The 20,769-nt window shown below is 51.0% G+C and overlaps 2 long non-coding RNA genes across 2 annotated transcripts in view; one reads left to right on the plus strand and one right to left on the minus strand.

Annotated features, from left to right (window-relative positions):
- LOC140728110 (uncharacterized) overlaps nucleotides 1-20,769 on the plus strand; it is a 171,680-nt gene that overhangs the window by 50,568 nt on the left and 100,343 nt on the right. The window lies entirely within an intron of this gene.
- LOC140727364 (uncharacterized) overlaps nucleotides 3,453-20,769 on the minus strand; it is a 57,747-nt gene continuing 40,430 nt past the window's right edge. The window contains exon 2 of the long non-coding RNA XR_012098830.1: nucleotides 3,453-3,822. This is a non-coding gene — a long non-coding RNA (uncharacterized lncRNA). The remainder of the gene's footprint in view (nucleotides 3,823-20,769) is intronic.

Below are 20,769 nucleotides of genomic sequence, written 5' to 3' on the forward strand. Positions count from 1 at the left end.
AGGGCGAGAGGGGTGTGGAGACTCGCGGGGAAAACAGAATGCAACACCGGACACTGCATAGTACAGGCCTGGACAGACCACAAATGGATTCAGTCCCTGACAGGGGTCAGACCAAACACAGGCACTACTGAACAGGACAGACCAGACATGGGCTCAGACCCACACAGGACAGACCAGATATGGACACAGTCACACACAAGGTCACAGAACTGACACAGGCACTGTCACACACACACAGACCCGCACTGGTCACAAATCAGACATTAACACAGAACAGGCATGGACAGACACACTCTCACACAGGATCACGTATCAGAGATGGACACAGACACATTCAAGACATACACAGAATCAGAAACCAGATATGGACAGCATCACACACAGGATCATAATCTGGACACAGACACTGACCCACACGGTCACAGACCAGACACAGACACAGAATGGACACAGACACTGACCCACACGGTCACAGACCAGACATGGATACTGAACCACTCAGGGTCACAGACTGGACATCTCAGGGTCACAGACCGGACACTGACACAGACCCACACAGGGTCACGGACTGGACACTGACACAGACCCACACAGGGTCACGGACTGGACATCTCAGGGTCACAGACCGGACACTGACACAGACCCACACAGGGTCACGGACTGGACACTGACACAGACCCACACAGGGTCACGGACTGGACATCTCAGGGTCACAGACCGGACACTGACACAGACCCACACAGGGTCACGGACTGGACATCTCAGGGTCACAGACCGGACACTGACACAGACCCACACATGGTCACAGACCGGACACTGACACAGACCCACACAGGGTCACGGACTGGACGTAGATACAGACCCACTGTGGTAAACTATGTATACCTGTCTGGACACGCCCCTCGCTGACTGCTCCTGTGGCTCCTCCCACAGACCCCTGTATAAAGGCGATTGGGGCACTGCTCCTCCCTCAGTCTCCGAGATGTCATGCTCCCTTTTTGCTGCTAATAAAAGCCTATCGTTCACTTCCAGTCTCCGAGAGTTATTGATGGTGCATCCCCCACACAGGGTCACAGACTGGACGTAGACACAGACCCACACAGGGTCACAGACTGGACATTGACACAGACCCACACAGGGTCACGGACTGGACATTGACACAGACCCACACAGGGTCACAGACTGGACATCTCAGGGTCACAGACCGGACACTGACACAGACCCACACATGGTCACAGACCGGACACTGACACAGACCCACACAGGGTCACAGAACGTCTACACTACTGAATGTATTGTGGCCAGCACATTGATATAGCACATAACATCACGTTTTACAGATCTTGTGAACATGGTTCAATTCCCACCAATGTCTCCAAGGAGCTTGTGTGTTCTCCCTGTGACCGTCTGGGTTTCCACCTGGTGCTCCAGTTTCCTCCCGCATGCGTTCAACAGTCATGAGGTAACACTGCAGCTCTATAAAGCCCTGGTGAGCCCACTCTGGGACTACAGTGCTCATTTCTGGTCTCCTCATTACAGGAAGGATGTGGAAGCTTTGGAGAGGGTGCAGAGGAAATTTACTAGGACAATGCCCGGATTATCGAGCATCAAGGATGGAGTGAGCAAGGTAAGGCTTTTCTCTCTGGAGCAAAGGGGAATGAGAGGTGCCTTGATAGAGGTGTACAAGGTGTAAGAGGTGCACAGATCAGGTGGACAGCCAGAGAATTTTTTTCCCAGAACAGAAGGGGTTAATACAGGGGGGCATAATTTTAAGAGGAAAGAATAGGGGGGATGTCAGAGGTAGAATTGTTAATACAGAGAATGGTGGGAATGTGGAACACCCTGTTAGGGGTGGTGGAAGAGGCAGATACATTAGGGGCATTTAAGAAACTCTTAGTTAAGCACATGGATGACAGAAAAAGGTTAGGGCTAGGGTTAGATCGATCTTGGAGTTAGTTAAAGTGCAAGCACAGCATCATGGGACATGTTGGGTGCTAGGTGCTGTCATTCAGGGTAATGGCAAGGGAAAGCCCTGCTCCTCTCCATTAGCGCCAAACAAGTTGTATCACGAATTCCCAGGCCAGTTACTAATCCTGATCTCTGCTGCAGATAATATTTATTGGAGTTATTACGTGGCTGGCAGCAGAACGCACTCATTAATCCAAAGGCAAGGCAGGCACAGAGCTGACGGGCTGAGAGACAGGCAGGGGATGCGTGCCCACACGTCCTCAGGCAAACACACAGGCGGGGAAAACCCCAACACCACTGCAATCCGTCACTGGCCACGAGGGGAGGGGCACGCTGGTGAGGGAGTGAGGTGGTGAGGGGAGGGGGTGGTGGTACTGTGGAGGGGAGGGGAGGGGGTTGGAAGAGGAAGGATCGGTGATGGAGAGGAGAGAGGAGTGGGTGAGAGAAAGGGGAGGTGAGGGGAGGAAGGGTGGTGATGTTGAGGGGAGGGGTGGTGTTGGGAGTTGATGATGTGGGTGGGGCATACGGGTGGTGTGAGGGATAGATTTTACAACCTGAGGTACGCTTGGAGGAGTGAGGTGGGGAGAGGGAAGGGGTGCCCTGCCGATGGTGAGGGTATGCAGCCTCACTAACATCTTGTATAACTGTAGCATAAGACCATAAGAAACAGGAGAATAATTAGGCCATTCAGCCCATCAATTCAGTCATGGATGGTTTTCAACCCTTTTTTCCTGCATTCTCTTCATAACCTTTGAAGCCCTGACTAATCAAGAACCTATCAATCTCTGCTCTAAATATACCCAATGATTTAGCCTTCACAGCCACTATGGTAACAAATTCCACAGATTCACCACCCTTTGGCTAAAGAAATTTCTTCTCATCTTTGTTCTAAAGGGGTATCCTTGTAATCTGAGGCTGTGCCCTCTAGTCCTACACTCTCCCGCTATAGGAAACATCTTCTCCACATTCACTATATCCAGGTCTTTCAATATCCAGTACATTTTGATGAGATTCTCAACATCCCCCCCCCCATTCTTCTAAACCTCAGTCAATACAGGCACAGAGCTACCAAATGCTCCTCATATGTTAAGCCCTTCATTCTTGTGATTATTCCTGTGGACTATTTCTAGGGCAAGCCAGGCCTTCTTTAGATATAGGGCCCAAATCTGCTCGTCTCTTTTTACCTGCGATCTGACCAATGCTTTCACACCTCGCGACCATTACTTCTGAGATCCTAAACTGATGAAGGCCAGAGTGTCAGATGCCTGCTTCACCATCCTGTCTACCTGCGACCCCCCTTTCCGAGAATTATGTTTTTGTATTATTAGGGCCCTCTGTTCCACTAAGCACAGCAGGGCCCTTTTACTGAAGCAGAATTATTTTTACTGTATTGTTTTGTGACAGCAGTACAGTGAAATACATGGACTATACTATAAACTGCAATTGTCAAAGTCAAAGAAATATACATATTATCAAAGTACATATATATTGCCATATAGCTCCTAGCAATTTATTTTCTTGCAGGCTCTTACGGGAAAATAAAGAAATACAATTGAATTTATGAAACGCCATACATAAACAAAACAGCCAATGAGCGAAAGAGGAGAAATTATACAATTAAAGAATAAATAATACCGAGAACAACACACACAAAATGCTGGTGGAACACAGCAGGCCAGGCAGCATCTATAAGGAGAAGCACTGTCGACGTTTTGGGCGGAGACCCTTCGTCAGGACATGAGATAATATGGAGAACATGAGTTGTAGAGTCTTGGAAAGTGAGTCTGTAGGTTGTGGAATCAGCTCTGTGTTCAGGTGAGTGATGTTATCCACACCGGTTCGGGAGTCTGACGGCTGTAGGGTAATAAGAAATACAAAACAAAAAGAGCAGAATTGTGAGTTTGTATACTCATGGACTGTTCAGAAATCTAATGGTGGAAGAAGAAGCTGTTGCTGAATTGTTGAATGTGGGTCTTCAGGCACCTGTACCTGCTCCCTGATAAGAGGGCATGTGCTAGGTGGTGAGGGTCCTTCATAACAGATGCTTGCCTTGTTGAGGCGTCACCTACTCAAGTGCTGGTTTTTGCAGGGCATCACTGGAGGTGCTTCGCGTTGCCCCCGGCCGGACACAGAGTGCTTTGAGCCAGCCCCCAGTTGTGGCACTGGTCAGAGCGGATTCGTGGAAATGCCAAGGCCTGAAACACGGAGGCGGAGTTGGGGAAAGTCTGGGAGGTGAGGCGCAGGTGTGTGAGTTTCTTTTGGATCAGTGGGCGTGCGTGGAGCGCGAGAGGGAGTAGCGCAAGTTTGTACATTCTCTCCGTGACCATGTGGGTTTCCTCCCGGTGCTCTGTTTTCCTCCCACAGTCCAAAGATGTACCGGTTAGCAAGTTAATTGGTCAGTGTCAATTGTCCTGTGATTGGGCTGGGGTTAAATGGGTGGTTGCTGGAGTCGTGCAGGTCATTGGGACAGAAGGGCCTGTTCTGCACTGTATCTCAAAATAAATTAATAAATAATCGATCATTCTGAGTGACTATCACCCCCACCTTACCTCACCCGTCAATGTACTTATCACTCACTGAGTGACCATCGCCCCCACCTTACCTCACCCATCAATGTACTCATCACTCACTGAGTGACCATCGCCCCCACCTTACCTCACACATCAATGTACTCATCACTCACTGAGTGACCATCGCCCCCACCTTACCTCACCCGTCAATGTACTTATCACTCACTGAGTGACCATCGCCCCCACCTTACCTCACCAGTCAATGTACTTATCACTCACTGAGTGACCATCGCCCCCACCTTACCTCACCCGTCAATGTACTCATCACTCACTGAGTGACCATCGCCCCCACCTTACCTCACCCGTCAATGTACTTATCACTCACTGAGTGACCATCGCCCCCACCTTACCTCACCCATCAATGTACTTATCACTCACTGAGTGACCATCGCCCCCACCTTACCTCACCCGTCAATGTACTTATCACTCACTGAGTGACCATCGCCCCCACCTTACCTCACCCGTCAATGTACTTATCACTCACTGAGTGACCATCGCCCCCACCTTACCTCACCCGTCAATGTACTTATCACTCACTGAGTGACCATCGCCCCCACCTTACCTCACCCGTCAATGTACTTATCACTCACTGAGTGACCATCGCCCCCACCTTACCTCACCCGTCAATGTACTTATCACTCACTGAGTGACCATCGCCCCCACCTTACCTCACACATCAATATACTTATCACTCACTGAGTGACCATCGCCCCCACCTTACCTCACACATCAATGTACTTATCACTCACTGAGTGACCATCGCCCCCACCTTACCTCACCCATCAATGTACTTATCAGTCACTGAGTGACCATCGCCCCCACCTTACCTCACCCATCAATGTACTTATCACTCACTGAGTGACCATCGCCCCCACCTTACCTCACCCGTCAATGTACTTATCACTCACTGAGTGACTATCGCCCCCACCTTACCTCACCCATCAATGTACTCATCACTCACTGAGAGACCATCGCCCCCACCTTACCTCACCCGTCAATGTACTTATCACTCACTGAGTGACCATCGCCCCCACCTTACCTCACCCGTCAATGTACTTATCACTCACTGAGTGACCATCGCCCCCACCTTACCTCACACATCAATGTACTTATCACTCACTGAGTGACCATCGCCCCCACCTTACCTCACCCATCAATGTACTTATCACTCACTGAGTGACTATCGCCCCCACCTTACCTCACCCATCAATGTACTCATCACTCACTGAGAGACCATCGCCCCCACCTTACCTCACACATCAATGTACTTATCACTCACTGAGTGACCATCGCCCCCACCTTACCTCACCCATCAATGTACTCATCACTCACTGAGTGACCATCGCCCCCACCTTACCTCACACATCAATGTACTCATCACTCACTGAGTGACCATCGCCCCCACCTTACCTCACCCATCAATGTACTCATCACTCACTGAGTGACCATCGCCCCACCTTACCTCACCCATCAATGTACTTATCACTCACTGAGTGACCATCGCCCCCACCTTACCTCACACGTCAATGTACTCATCACTCACTGAGTGACCATCGCCCCCACCTTACCTCACCCATCAATGTACTCATCACTCACTGAGTGACCATCGCCCCACCTTACCTCACCCATCAATGTACTCATCACTCACTGAGTGACCATCGCCCCACCTTACCTCACCCATCAATGTACTTATCACTCACTGAGTGACCATCGCCCCCACCTTACCTCACCCGTCAATGTACTTATCACTCACTGAGTGACCATCGCCCCCACCTTACCTCACACGTCAATGTACTTATCACTCACTGAGTGACCATCGCCCCCACCTTACCTCACCCGTCAATGTACTTATCACTCACTGAGTGACCATCGCCCCCACCTTACCTCACCCGTCAATGTACTCATCACTCACTGAGTGACCATCGCCCCCACCTTACCTCACCCGTCAATGTACTTATCACTCACTGAGTGACCATCTCCCCCACCTTACCTCACCTGTCAATGTACTTATCACTCACTGAGTGACCATCGGCCCCACCTTACCTCACCCGTCAATGTACTCATCACTCACTGAGTGACCATCGCCCCCACCTTACCTCACCCGTCAATGTACTTATCACTCACTGAGTGACCATCGCCCCCACCTTACCTCACACATCAATGTACTTATCACTCACTGAGTGACCATCGCCCCCACCTTACCTCACCCATCAATGTACTCATCACTCACTGAGTGACCATCGCCCCCACCTTACCTCACCCGTCAATGTACTCATCACTCACTGAGTGACCATCGCCCCCACCTTACCTCACCCATCAATGTACTCATCACTCACTGAGTGACCATCGCCCCCACCTTACCTCACCCCTCAATGTACTCATCACTCACTGAGTGACCATCGCCCCCACCTTACCTCACCCGTCAATGTACTCATCACTCACTGAGTGACCATCGCCCCCACCTTACCTCACCCGTCAATGTACTCATCACTCACTGAGTGACCATCGCCCCCACCTTACCTCACCCGTCAATGTACTTATCACTCACTGAGTGACCATCGCCCCACCTTACCTCATCCGTCAATATACTTATCACTCACTGAGTGACCATCGCCCCACCTTACCTCACCCGTCAATGTACTTATCACTCACTGAGTGACCATCGCCCCACCTTACCTCACCCATCAATGTACTCATCACTCACTGAGTGACCATCGCCCCCACCTTACCTCACCCATCAATGTACTTATCACTCTCTGAGTGACCATCGCCCCCACCTCACCTCACCCATCAATGTACTTATCACTCACTGAGTGACCATCGCCCCCACCTTACCTCACCCATCAATGTACTCATCACTCACTGAGTGACCATCGCCCCCACCTTACCTCACCCATCAATGTACTTATCACTCACTGAGTGACCATCGCCCCCACCTTACCTCACCCATCAATGTACTCATCACTCACTGAGTGACCATCGCCCCCACCTTACCTCACACATCAATGTACTTATCAGTCACTGAGTGACCATCGCCCCCACCTTACCTCACCCGTCAATGTACTTATCACTCACTGCGTGACCATCGCCCCCACCTTACCTCACCCGTCAATGTACTCATCACTCACTGAGTGACCATCGGCCCCACCTTACCTCACCCATCAATGTACTCATCACTCACTGAGTGACCATCGCCCCACCTTCCTCATCCATCAATGTACTTATCAGTCACTGAGTGACCATCGCCCACACCTTACCTCATCCATCAATGTACTTATCACTCACTGAGTGACCATCGCCCCCACCTTACCTCACCCAACAATGTACTCATCACTCACTGAGTGACCATCGCCCCACCTTACCTCATCCATCAATGTACTTATCAGTCACTGAGTGACCATCGCCCCCACCTTACCTCACCCATCAATGTACTCATCACTCACTGAGTGACCATCGCCCCCACCTTACCTCACACATCAATGTACTTATCACTCACTGAGTGACCATCGCCCCCACATTACCTCATCCATCAATGTACTTATCACTCACTGAGTGACCATCGCCCCCACCTTACCTCACCCATCAATGTACTTATCACTCACTGAGTGACCATCGCCCCCACCTTACCTCACCCATCAATGTACTTATCACTCACTGAGTGACCATCGCCCCCACCTTACCTCACCCATCAATGTACTTATCACTCACTGAGTGACCATCGCCCCCACCTTACCTCACACATCAATGTACTTATCACTCACTGAGTGACCATCGCCCCCACCTTACCTCACCCATCAATGTACTTATCACTCTCTGAGTGACCATCGCCCCCACCTTACCTCACCCATCAATGTACTTATCACTCACTGAGTGACCATCGCCCCCACCTTACCTCACCCATCAATGTATTTATCACTCACTGAGTGACCATCGCCCCCACATTACCTCACCCATCAATGTACTCATCACTCACTGAGTGACCATCGCCCCCACCTTACCTCACACATCAATGTACTCATCACTCACTGAGTGACCATCGCCCCCACCTTACCTCACCCATCAATGTACTTATCACTCTCTGAGTGACCATCGCCCCCACCTTACCTCACCCATCAATGTACTTATCACTCACTGAGTGACCATCGCCCCCACCTTACCTCACCCATCAATGTACTCATCACTCACTGCGTGACCATCGCCCCCACCTTACCTCACCCATCAATGTACTTATCACTCTCTGAGTGACCATCGCCCCCACCTTACCTCACCCATCAATGTACTTATCACTCACTGAGTGACCATCGCCCCCACCTTACCTCACCCATCAATGTACTTATCACTCACTGAGTGACCATCGCCCCCACCTTACCTCACCCGTCAATGTACTTATCACTCACTGAGTGACCATCGCCCCCACCTTACCTCACCCATCAATGTACTTATCACTCACTGAGTGACCATCGCCCCCACCTTACCTCACCCGTCAATGTACTTATCACTCACTGAGTGACCATCGGCCCCACCTTACCTCACCCATCAATGTACTTATCACTCACTGAGTGACCATCGCCCCCACCTTACCTCACCAGTCAATGTACTCATCACTCACTGAGTGACCATCGCCCCCACCTTACCTCACCCATCAATGTACTTATCACTCACTGAGTGACCATCGCCCCCACCTTACCTCACCCATCAATGTACTTATCACTCACTGAGTGACCATCGCCCCCACCTTACCTCACCCGTCAATGTACTTATCACTCACTGAGTGACCATCGCCCCCACCTTACCTCACACATCAATGTACTTATCACTCACTGAGTGACCATCGACCCCACCTTACCTCACACATCAATGTACTTATCACTCACTGAGTGACCATCGCCCCCACCTTACCTCACACATCAATGTACTTATCACTCACTGAGTGACCATCGCCCCCACCTTACCTCACACATCAATGCACTTATCACTCTCTGAGTGACCATCGCCCCCACCTTACCTCACACATCAATGTACTTATCAGTCACTGAGTGACTATCGCCCCCACCTTACCTCACACATCAATGTACTTATCACTCACTGAGTGACCATCGCCCCCACCTTACCTCACACATCAATGTACTTATCAGTCACTGAGTGACCATCGCCCCCACCTTACCTCACCCGTCAATGTACTCATCACTCACTGAGTGACCATCGCCCCCACCTTACCTCACACGTCAATGTACTCATCACTCACTGAGTGACCATCGCCCCCACCTTACCTCACCCGTCAATGTACTTATCACTCACTGAGTGACCATCGCCCCCACCTTACCTCACCCGTCAATGTACTTATCACTCACTGAGTGACCATCGCCCCCACCTTACCTCACACATCAATGTACTTATCACTCTCTGAGTGACCATCGCCCCACCTTACCTCACACATCAATGTACTTATCACTCACTGAGTGACCATCGCCCCCACCTTACCTCACACATCAATATACTTATCACTCACTGAGTGACCATCGCCCCCACCTTACCTCACCCATCAATGTACTTATCACTCACTGAGTGACCATCGCCCCCACCTTACCTCACCCGTCAATGTATTTATCACTCACTGAGTGACCATCGCCCCCACCTTACCTCACCCGTCAATGTATTTATCACTCACTGAGTGACCATCGCCCCCACCTTACCTCACCCATCAATGTATTTATCACTCACTGAGTGACCATCGCCCCCACATTACCTCACCCATCAATGTACTCATCACTCACTGAGTGACCATCGCCCCCACCTTACCTCACACATCAATGTACTCATCACTCACTGAGTGACCATCGCCCCCACCTTACCTCACCCATCAATGTACTCATCACTCTCTGAGTGACCATCGCCCCCACCTTACCTCACCCATCAATGTACTTATCACTCACTGAGTGACCATCGCCCCCACCTTACCTCACCCATCAATGTACTCATCACTCACTGCGTGACCATCGCCCCCACCTTACCTCACCCATCAATGTACTTATCACTCTCTGAGTGACCATCGCCCCCACCTTACCTCACCCATCAATGTACTTATCACTCACTGAGTGACCATCGCCCCCACCTTACCTCACCCATCAATGTACTTATCACTCACTGAGTGACCATCGCCCCCACCTTACCTCACCCATCAATGTACTTATCACTCACTGAGTGACCATCGCCCCCACCTTACCTCACCCGTCAATGTACTTATCACTCACTGAGTGACCATCGCCCCCACCTTACCTCACCCATCAATGTACTTATCACTCACTGAGTGACCATCGCCCCCACCTTACCTCACCCGTCAATGTACTTATCACTCACTGAGTGACCATCGGCCCCACCTTACCTCACCCATCAATGTACTTATCACTCACTGAGTGACCATCGCCCCCACCTTACCTCACCAGTCAATGTACTCATCACTCACTGAGTGACCATCGCCCCCACCTTACCTCACCCATCAATGTACTTATCACTCACTGAGTGACCATCGCCCCCACCTTACCTCACCCATCAATGTACTTATCACTCACTGAGTGACCATCGCCCCCACCTTACCTCACCCGTCAATGTACTTATCACTCACTGAGTGACCATCGCCCCCACCTTACCTCACACATCAATGTACTTATCACTCACTGAGTGACCATCGACCCCACCTTACCTCACACATCAATGTACTTATCACTCACTGAGTGACCATCGCCCCCACCTTACCTCACACATCAATGTACTTATCACTCACTGAGTGACCATCGCCCCCACCTTACCTCACACATCAATGTACTTATCACTCACTGAGTGACCATCGCCCCCACCTTACCTCACACATCAATGTACTTATCACTCACTGAGTGACCATCGCCCCCACCTTACCTCACACATCAATGCACTTATCACTCTCTGAGTGACCATCGCCCCCACCTTACCTCACACATCAATGTACTTATCAGTCACTGAGTGACCATCGCCCCCACCTTACCTCACCCATCAATGTACTCATCACTCACTGAGTGACCATCGCCCCCACCTTACCTCACCCATCAATGTACTCATCACTCACTGAGTGACCATCGCCCCCACCTTACCTCACACGTCAATGTACTCATCACTCACTGAGTGACCATCGCCCCCACCTTACCTCACCCGTCAATGTACTTATCACTCACTGAGTGACCATCGCCCCCACCTTACCTCACACATCAATATACTTATCACTCACTGAGTGACCATCGCCCCCACCTTACCTCACACATCAATGTACTTATCACTCACTGAGTGACCATCGCCCCCACCTTACCTCACCCATCAATGTACTTATCACTCACTGAGTGACTATCGCCCCCACCTTACCTCACCCATCAATGTACTCATCACTCACTGAGAGACCATCGCCCCCACCTTACCTCACCCGTCAATGTACTTATCACTCACTGAGTGACCATCGCCCCCACCTTACCTCACCCGTCAATGTACTTATCACTCACTGAGTGACCATCGCCCCCACCTTACCTCACACATCAATGTACTTATCACTCACTGAGTGACCATCGCCCCCACCTTACCTCACCCATCAATGTACTTATCACTCACTGAGTGACTATCGCCCCCACCTTACCTCACCCATCAATGTACTCATCACTCACTGAGAGACCATCGCCCCCACCTTACCTCACACATCAATGTACTTATCACTCACTGAGTGACCATCGCCCCCACCTTACCTCACCCATCAATGTACTCATCACTCACTGAGTGACCATCGCCCCCACCTTACCTCACACATCAATGTACTCATCACTCACTGAGTGACCATCGCCCCCACCTTACCTCACCCATCAATGTACTCATCACTCACTGAGTGACCATCGCCCCACCTTACCTCACCCATCAATGTACTTATCACTCACTGAGTGACCATCGCCCCCACCTTACCTCACACGTCAATGTACTCATCACTCACTGAGTGACCATCGCCCCCACCTTACCTCACCCATCAATGTACTCATCACTCACTGAGTGACCATCGCCCCACCTTACCTCACCCATCAATGTACTCATCACTCACTGAGTGACCATCGCCCCACCTTACCTCACCCATCAATGTACTTATCACTCACTGAGTGACCATCGCCCCCACCTTACCTCACACGTCAATGTACTTATCACTCACTGAGTGACCATCGCCCCCACCTTACCTCACCCGTCAATATACTTATCACTCACTGAGTGACCATCGCCCCCACCTTACCTCACCCGTCAATGTACTCATCACTCACTGAGTGACCATCGCCCCCACCTTACCTCACCCGTCAATGTACTTATCACTCACTGAGTGACCATCTCCCCCACCTTACCTCACCTGTCAATGTACTTATCACTCACTGAGTGACCATCGGCCCCACCTTACCTCACCCGTCAATGTACTCATCACTCACTGAGTGACCATCGCCCCCACCTTACCTCACCCGTCAATGTACTTATCACTCACTGAGTGACCATCGCCCCCACCTTACCTCACACATCAATGTACTTATCACTCACTGAGTGACCATCGCCCCCACCTTACCTCACCCGTCAATGTACTCATCACTCACTGAGTGACCATCGCCCCCACCTTACCTCACCCGTCAATGTACTCATCACTCACTGAGTGACCATCGCCCCCACCTTACCTCACCCGTCAATGTACTCATCACTCACTGAGTGACCATCGCCCCCACCTTACCTCACCCATCAATGTACTCATCACTCACTGAGTGACCATCGCCCCCACCTTACCTCACCCCTCAATGTACTCATCACTCACTGAGTGACCATCGCCCCCAACTTACCTCACCCGTCAATGTACTCATCACTCACTGAGTGACCATCGCCCCCACCTTACCTCACCCGTCAATGTACTCATCACTCACTGAGTGACCATCGCCCCCACCTTACCTCACCCGTCAATGTACTTATCACTCACTGAGTGACCATCGCCCCACCTTACCTCATCCGTCAATGTACTTATCACTCACTGAGTGACCATCGCCCCACCTTACCTCACCCGTCAATGTACTTATCACTCACTGAGTGACCATCGCCCCACCTTACCTCACCCATCAATGTACTCATCACTCACTGAGTGACCATCGCCCCCACCTTACCTCACCCATCAATGTACTTATCACTCTCTGAGTGACCATCGCCCCCACCTTACCTCACCCATCAATGTACTCATCACTCACTGAGTGACCATCGCCCCCACCTTACCTCACCCATCAATGTACTTATCACTCACTGAGTGACCATCGCCCCCACCTTACCTCACCCATCAATGTACTCATCACTCACTGAGTGACCATCGCCCCCACCTTACCTCACACATCAATGTACTTATCAGTCACTGAGTGACCATCGCCCCCACCTTACCTCACCCGTCAATGTACTTATCACTCACTGCGTGACCATCGCCCCCACCTTACCTCACCCGTCAATGTACTCATCACTCACTGAGTGACCATCGGCCCCACCTTACCTCACCCATCAATGTACTCATCACTCACTGAGTGACCATCGCCCCACCTTACCTCATCCATCAATGTACTTATCACTCACTGAGTGACCATCGCCCCCACCTTACCTCACCCATCAATGTACTTATCACTCACTGAGTGACCATCGCCCCCACCTTACCTCACCCATCAATGTACTTATCACTCACTGAGTGACCATCGCCCCCACCTTACCTCACCCATCAATGTATTTATCACTCACTGAGTGACCATCGCCCCCACATTACCTCACCCATCAATGTACTCATCACTCACTGAGTGACCATCGCCCCCACCTTACCTCACACATCAATGTACTCATCACTCACTGAGTGACCATCGCCCCCACCTTACCTCACCCATCAATGTACTTATCACTCTCTGAGTGACCATCGCCCCCACCTTACCTCACCCATCAATGTACTTATCACTCACTGAGTGACCATCGCCCCCACCTTACCTCACCCATCAATGTACTCATCACTCACTGCGTGACCATCGCCCCCACCTTACCTCACCCATCAATGTACTTATCACTCTCTGAGTGACCATCGCCCCCACCTTACCTCACCCATCAATGTACTTATCACTCACTGAGTGACCATCGCCCCCACCTTACCTCACCCATCAATGTACTTATCACTCACTGAGTGACCATCGCCCCCACCTTACCTCACCCATCAATGTACTTATCACTCACTGAGTGACCATCGCCCCCACCTTACCTCACCCGTCAATGTACTTATCACTCACTGAGTGACCATCGCCCCCACCTTACCTCACCCATCAATGTACTTATCACTCACTGAGTGACCATCGCCCCCACCTTACCTCACCCGTCAATGTACTTATCACTCACTGAGTGACCATCGGCCCCACCTTACCTCACCCATCAATGTACTTATCACTCACTGAGTGACCATCGCCCCCACCTTACCTCACCAGTCAATGTACTCATCACTCACTGAGTGACCATCGCCCCCACCTTACCTCACCAGTCAATGTACTCATCACTCACTGAGTGACCATCGCCCCCACCTTACCTCACCCATCAATGTACTTATCACTCACTGAGTGACCATCGCCCCCACCTTACCTCACCCGTCAATGTACTTATCACTCACTGAGTGACCATCGACCCCACCTTACCTCACACATCAATGTACTTATCACTCACTGAGTGACCATCGCCCCCACCTTACCTCATCCATCAATGTACTTATCACTCACTGAGTGACCATCGCCCCCACCTTACCTCACACATCAATGTACTTATCACTCACTGAGTGACCATCGCCCCCACCTTACCTCACACATCAATGTACTTATCACTCTCTGAGTGACCATCGCCCCCACCTTACCTCACACATCAATGTACTTATCAGTCACTGAGTGACCATCGCCCCCACCTTACCTCACCCATCAATGTACTCATCACTCACTGAGTGACCATCGCCCCCACCTTACCTCACCCATCAATGTACTTATCACTCACTGAGTGACCATCGCCCCCACCTTACCTCACCCATCAATGTACTTATCACTCACTGAGTGACCATCGCCCCCACCTTACCTCACACATCAATGTACTTATCACTCACTGAGTGACCATCGCCCCCACCTTACCTCACCCGTCAATGTACTTATCACTCACTGAGTGACCATCGCCCCCACCTTACCTCACCCGTCAATGTACTCATCACTCACTGAGTGACCATCGCCCCCACCTTACCTCACCCGTCAATGTACTCATCACTCACTGAGTGACCATCGCCCCCACCTTACCTCACCCGTCAATGTACTCATCACTCACTGAGTGACCATCGCCCCCACCTTACCTCACCCGTCAATGTACTTATCAGTCACTGAGTGACCATCGCCCCCACCTTACCTCATCCATCAATGTACTTATCACTCACTGAGTGACCATCGCCCCCACCTTACCTCACCCATCAATGTACTCATAACTCACTGCGTGACCATCGCCCCCACCTTACCTCACCCATCAATGTACTCATCACTCACTGAGTGACCATCGGCCCCACCTTACCTCACCCATCAATGTACTCATCACTCACTGAGTGACCATCGCCCCCACCTTACCTCACCCATCAATGTACTCATCAGTCACTGAGTGACCATCGCCCCCACCTTACCTCATCCATCAATGTACTTATCACTCACTGAGTGACCATCGCCCCCACCTTACCTCACCCATCAATGTACTCATCACTCACTGAGTGACCATCGCCCCACCTTACCTCATCCATCAATGTACTTATCAGTCACTGAGTGACCATCGCCCCCACCTTACCTCACCCAACAATGTACTCATCACTCACTGAGTGACCATCGCCCCCACCTTACCTCACCCATCAATGTACTTATCAGTCACTGAGTGACCATCGCCCCCACCTTACCTCACCCATCAATGTACTTATCACTCACTGAGTGACCATCGCCCCCACCTTACCTCACCCATCAATGTACTTATCACTCACTGAGTGACCATCGCCCCCACCTTACCTCACCCATCAATGTACTTATCACTCACTGAGTGACCATCGCCCCCACCTTACCTCACACATCAATGTACTTATCACTCACTGAGTGACCATCGCCCCCACCTTACCTCACCCGTCAATGTACTTATCACTCACTGAGAGACCATCGCCCCCACCTTACCTCACCCGTCAATGTACTTATCACTCACTGAGTGACCATCGCCCCCACCTTACCTCACCCATCAATGTACTTATCACTCACTGAGTGACCATCGCCCCCACCTTACCTCACCCATCAATGTACTTATCACTCACTGAGTGACCATCGCCCCCACCTTACCTCACCCGTCAATGTACTTATCACTCACTGAGTGACCATCGCTCCCACCTTACCTCACCCGTCAATGTACTCATCACTCACTGAGTGACCATCGCCCCCACCTTACCTCACACATCAATGTACTCATCACTCACTGAGTGACCATCGCCCCCACCTTACCTCACACATCAATGTACTTATCACTCACTGAGTGACCATCGCCCCCACCTTACCTCATCCATCAATGTACTTATCACTCACTGAGTGACCATCGCCCCCACCTTACCTCACCCATCAATGTACTCATCACTCACTGAGTGAGCATCGCCCCCACCTTACCTCACACATCAATGTACTTATCACTCACTGAGTGACCATCGCCCCCACCTTACCTCACACATCAATGTACTCATCACTCACTGAGTGACCATCGCCCCCACCTTACCTCATCCATCAATGTACTTATCACTCACTGAGTGACCATCGCCCCCACCTTACCTCACCCATCAATGTACTCATCACTCACTGAGTGACCATCGCCCCCACCTTACCTCACACATCAATGTACTTATCACTCACTGAGTGACCATCGCCCCCACCTTACCTCATCCCTCAATGTACTTATCACTCACTGAGTGACCATCGCCCCCACCTTACCTCACCCGTCAATGTACTCATCACTCACTGAGTGACCATCGCCCCCACCTTACCTCACACATCAATGTACTTATCACTCACTGAGTGACCATCGCCCCCACATTACCTCATCCATCAATGTACTTATCACTCACTGAGTGACCATCGCCCCCACATTACCTCATCCATCAATGTACTTATCACTCACTGAGTGACCATCGCCCCCACCTTACCTCACCCATCAATGTACTTATCACTCACTGAGTGACCATCGCCCCCACCTTACCTCACCCATCAATGTACTTATCACTCACTGAGTGACCATCGCCCCCACCTTACCTCACCCATCAATGTACTTATCACTCACTGAGTGACCATCGCCCCCACATTACCTCACCCATCAATGTACTCATCACTCACTGAGTGACCATCGCCCCCACATTACCTCATCCATCAATGTACTTATCACTCACTGAGTGACCATCGCCCCCACCTTACCTCACCCATCAATGTACTTATCAGTCACTGAGTGACCATCGCCCCCACCTTACCTCACCCATCAATGTACTTATCACTCACTGAGTGACCATCGCCCCCACCTTACCTCACCCATCAATGTACTTATCACTCACTGAGTGACCATCGCCCCCACCTTACCTCACACATCAATGTACTTATCACTCACTGAGTGACCATCGCCCCCACCTTACCTCACCCGTCAATGTACTTATCACTCACTGAGTGACCATCGCCCCCACCTTACCTCACCCGTCAATGTACTTATCACTCACTGAGTGACCATCGCCCCCACCTTACCTCACCCATCAATGTACTTATCACTCACTGAGTGACCATCGCCCCCACCTTACCTCACCCGTCAATGTACTTATCACTCACTGAGTGACCATCGCCCCCACCTTACCTCACCCGTCAATGTACTTATCACTCACTGAGTGACCATCGCCCCCACCTTACCTCACACATCAATGTACTTATCACTCACTGAGTGACCATCGCCCCCACCTTACCTCACCCATCAATGTACTTATCACTCACTGAGTGACCATCGCCCCCACCTTACCTCACCCGTCAATGTACTTATCACTCACTGAGTGACCATCGCCCCCACCTTACCTCACCCGTCAATGTACTTATCACTCACTGAGTGACCATCGCCCCCACCTTACCTCACACATCAATGTACTTATCACTCACTGAGTGACCATCGCCCCCACCTTACCTCACCCATCAATGTACTTATCACTCACTGAGTGACCATCGCCCCCACCTTACCTCACCCATCAATGTACTTATCACTCACTGAGTGACCATCGCCCCCACCTTACCTCACACATCAATGTACTTATCACTCACTGAGTGACCATCGCCCCCACCTTACCTCACACATCAATGTACTCATCACTCACTGAGTGACCATCGCCCCCACCTTACCTCACCCATCAATGTACTTATCACTCACTGAGTGACCATCGCCCCCACCTTACCTCACACATCAATGTACTCATCACTCACTGAGTGACCATCGCCCCCACCTTACCTCACCCGTCAATGTACTCATCAGTCACTGAGTGACCATCGCCCCCACCTTACCTCACACATCAATGTACTTATCACTCACTGAGTGACCATCGCCCCCACCTTACCTCACACATCAATGTACTCATCACTCACTGAGTGACCATCGCCCCCACCTTACCTCACCCATCAATGTACTTATCACTCACTGAGTGACCATCGCCCCCACCTTACCTCACACATCAATGTACTCATCACTCACTGAGTGACCATCGCCCCCACCTTACCTCACCCGTCAATGTACTCATCAGTCACTGAGTGACCATCGCCCCCACCTTACCTCACACATCAATGTACTTATCACTCACTGAGTGACCATCGCCCCCACCTTACCTCACCCATCAATGTACTTATCACTCACTGAGTGACCATCGCCCCCACCTTACCTCATCCATCAATGTACTTATCACTCTCTGAGTGACCATCGCCCCCACCTTACCTCACACATCAATGTACTTATCACTCACTGAGTGACCATCGCCCCCACCTTACCTCACACATCAATGTACTCATCACTCACTGAGTGACCATCGCCCCCACCTTACCTCACACATCAATGTACTCATCACTCACTGAGTGACCATCGCCCCCACCTTACCTCACCCGTCAATGTACTCATCACTCACTGAGTGACCATCGCCCCCACCTTACCTCACCCGTCAATGTACTCATCAGTCACTGAGTGACCATCGCCCCCACCTTACCTCACACATCAATGTACTTATCACTCACTGAGTGACCATCGCCCCCACCTTACCTCACCCATCAATGTACTCATCACTCACTGAGTGACCATCGCCCCCACCTTACCTCACCCGTCAATGTACTTATCACTCACTGAGTGACCATCGCCCCCACCTTACCTCACACATCAATGTACTTATCACTCACTGAGTGACCATCGCCCCCACCTTACCTCACCCATCAATGTACTTATCACTCACTGAGTGACCATCGCCCCCACCTTACCTCATCCATCAATGTACTTATCACTCTCTGAGTGACCATCGCCCCCACCTTACCTCACACATCAATGTACTTATCACTCACTGAGTGACCATCGCCCCCACCTTACCTCACCCGTCAATGTACTTATCACTCACTGAGTGACTATCGCCCCCACCTTACCTCACCCGTCAATGTACTCATCACTCACTGAGTGACCATCGCCCCCACCTTACCTCACCCATCAATGTACTCATCACTCACTGAGTGACCATCGCCCCCACCTTACCTCACCCGTCAATGTACTCATCACTCACTGAGTGACCATCGCCCCCACCTTACCTCACCCGTCAATGTACTTATCAGTCACTGAGTGACCATCGCCCCCACCTTACCTCATCCATCAATGTACTCATCACTCACTGCGTGACCATCGCCCCCACCTTACCTCACCCATCAATGTACTCATCACTCACTGAGTGACCATCGGCCCCACCTTACCTCACCCATCAATGTACTCATCACTCACTGAGTGACCATCGCCCCCACCTTACCTCACCCATCAATGTACTTATCACACACTGAGTGACCATCGCCCCCACCTTACCTCACCCATCAATGTACTTATCACTCTCTGAGTGACCATCGCCCCACCTTAC

The sequence above is a fragment of the Hemitrygon akajei genome, chromosome 5, assembly GCF_048418815.1.
Source record: "Hemitrygon akajei chromosome 5, sHemAka1.3, whole genome shotgun sequence".
NCBI lineage: Eukaryota > Metazoa > Chordata > Chondrichthyes > Myliobatiformes > Dasyatidae > Hemitrygon > Hemitrygon akajei.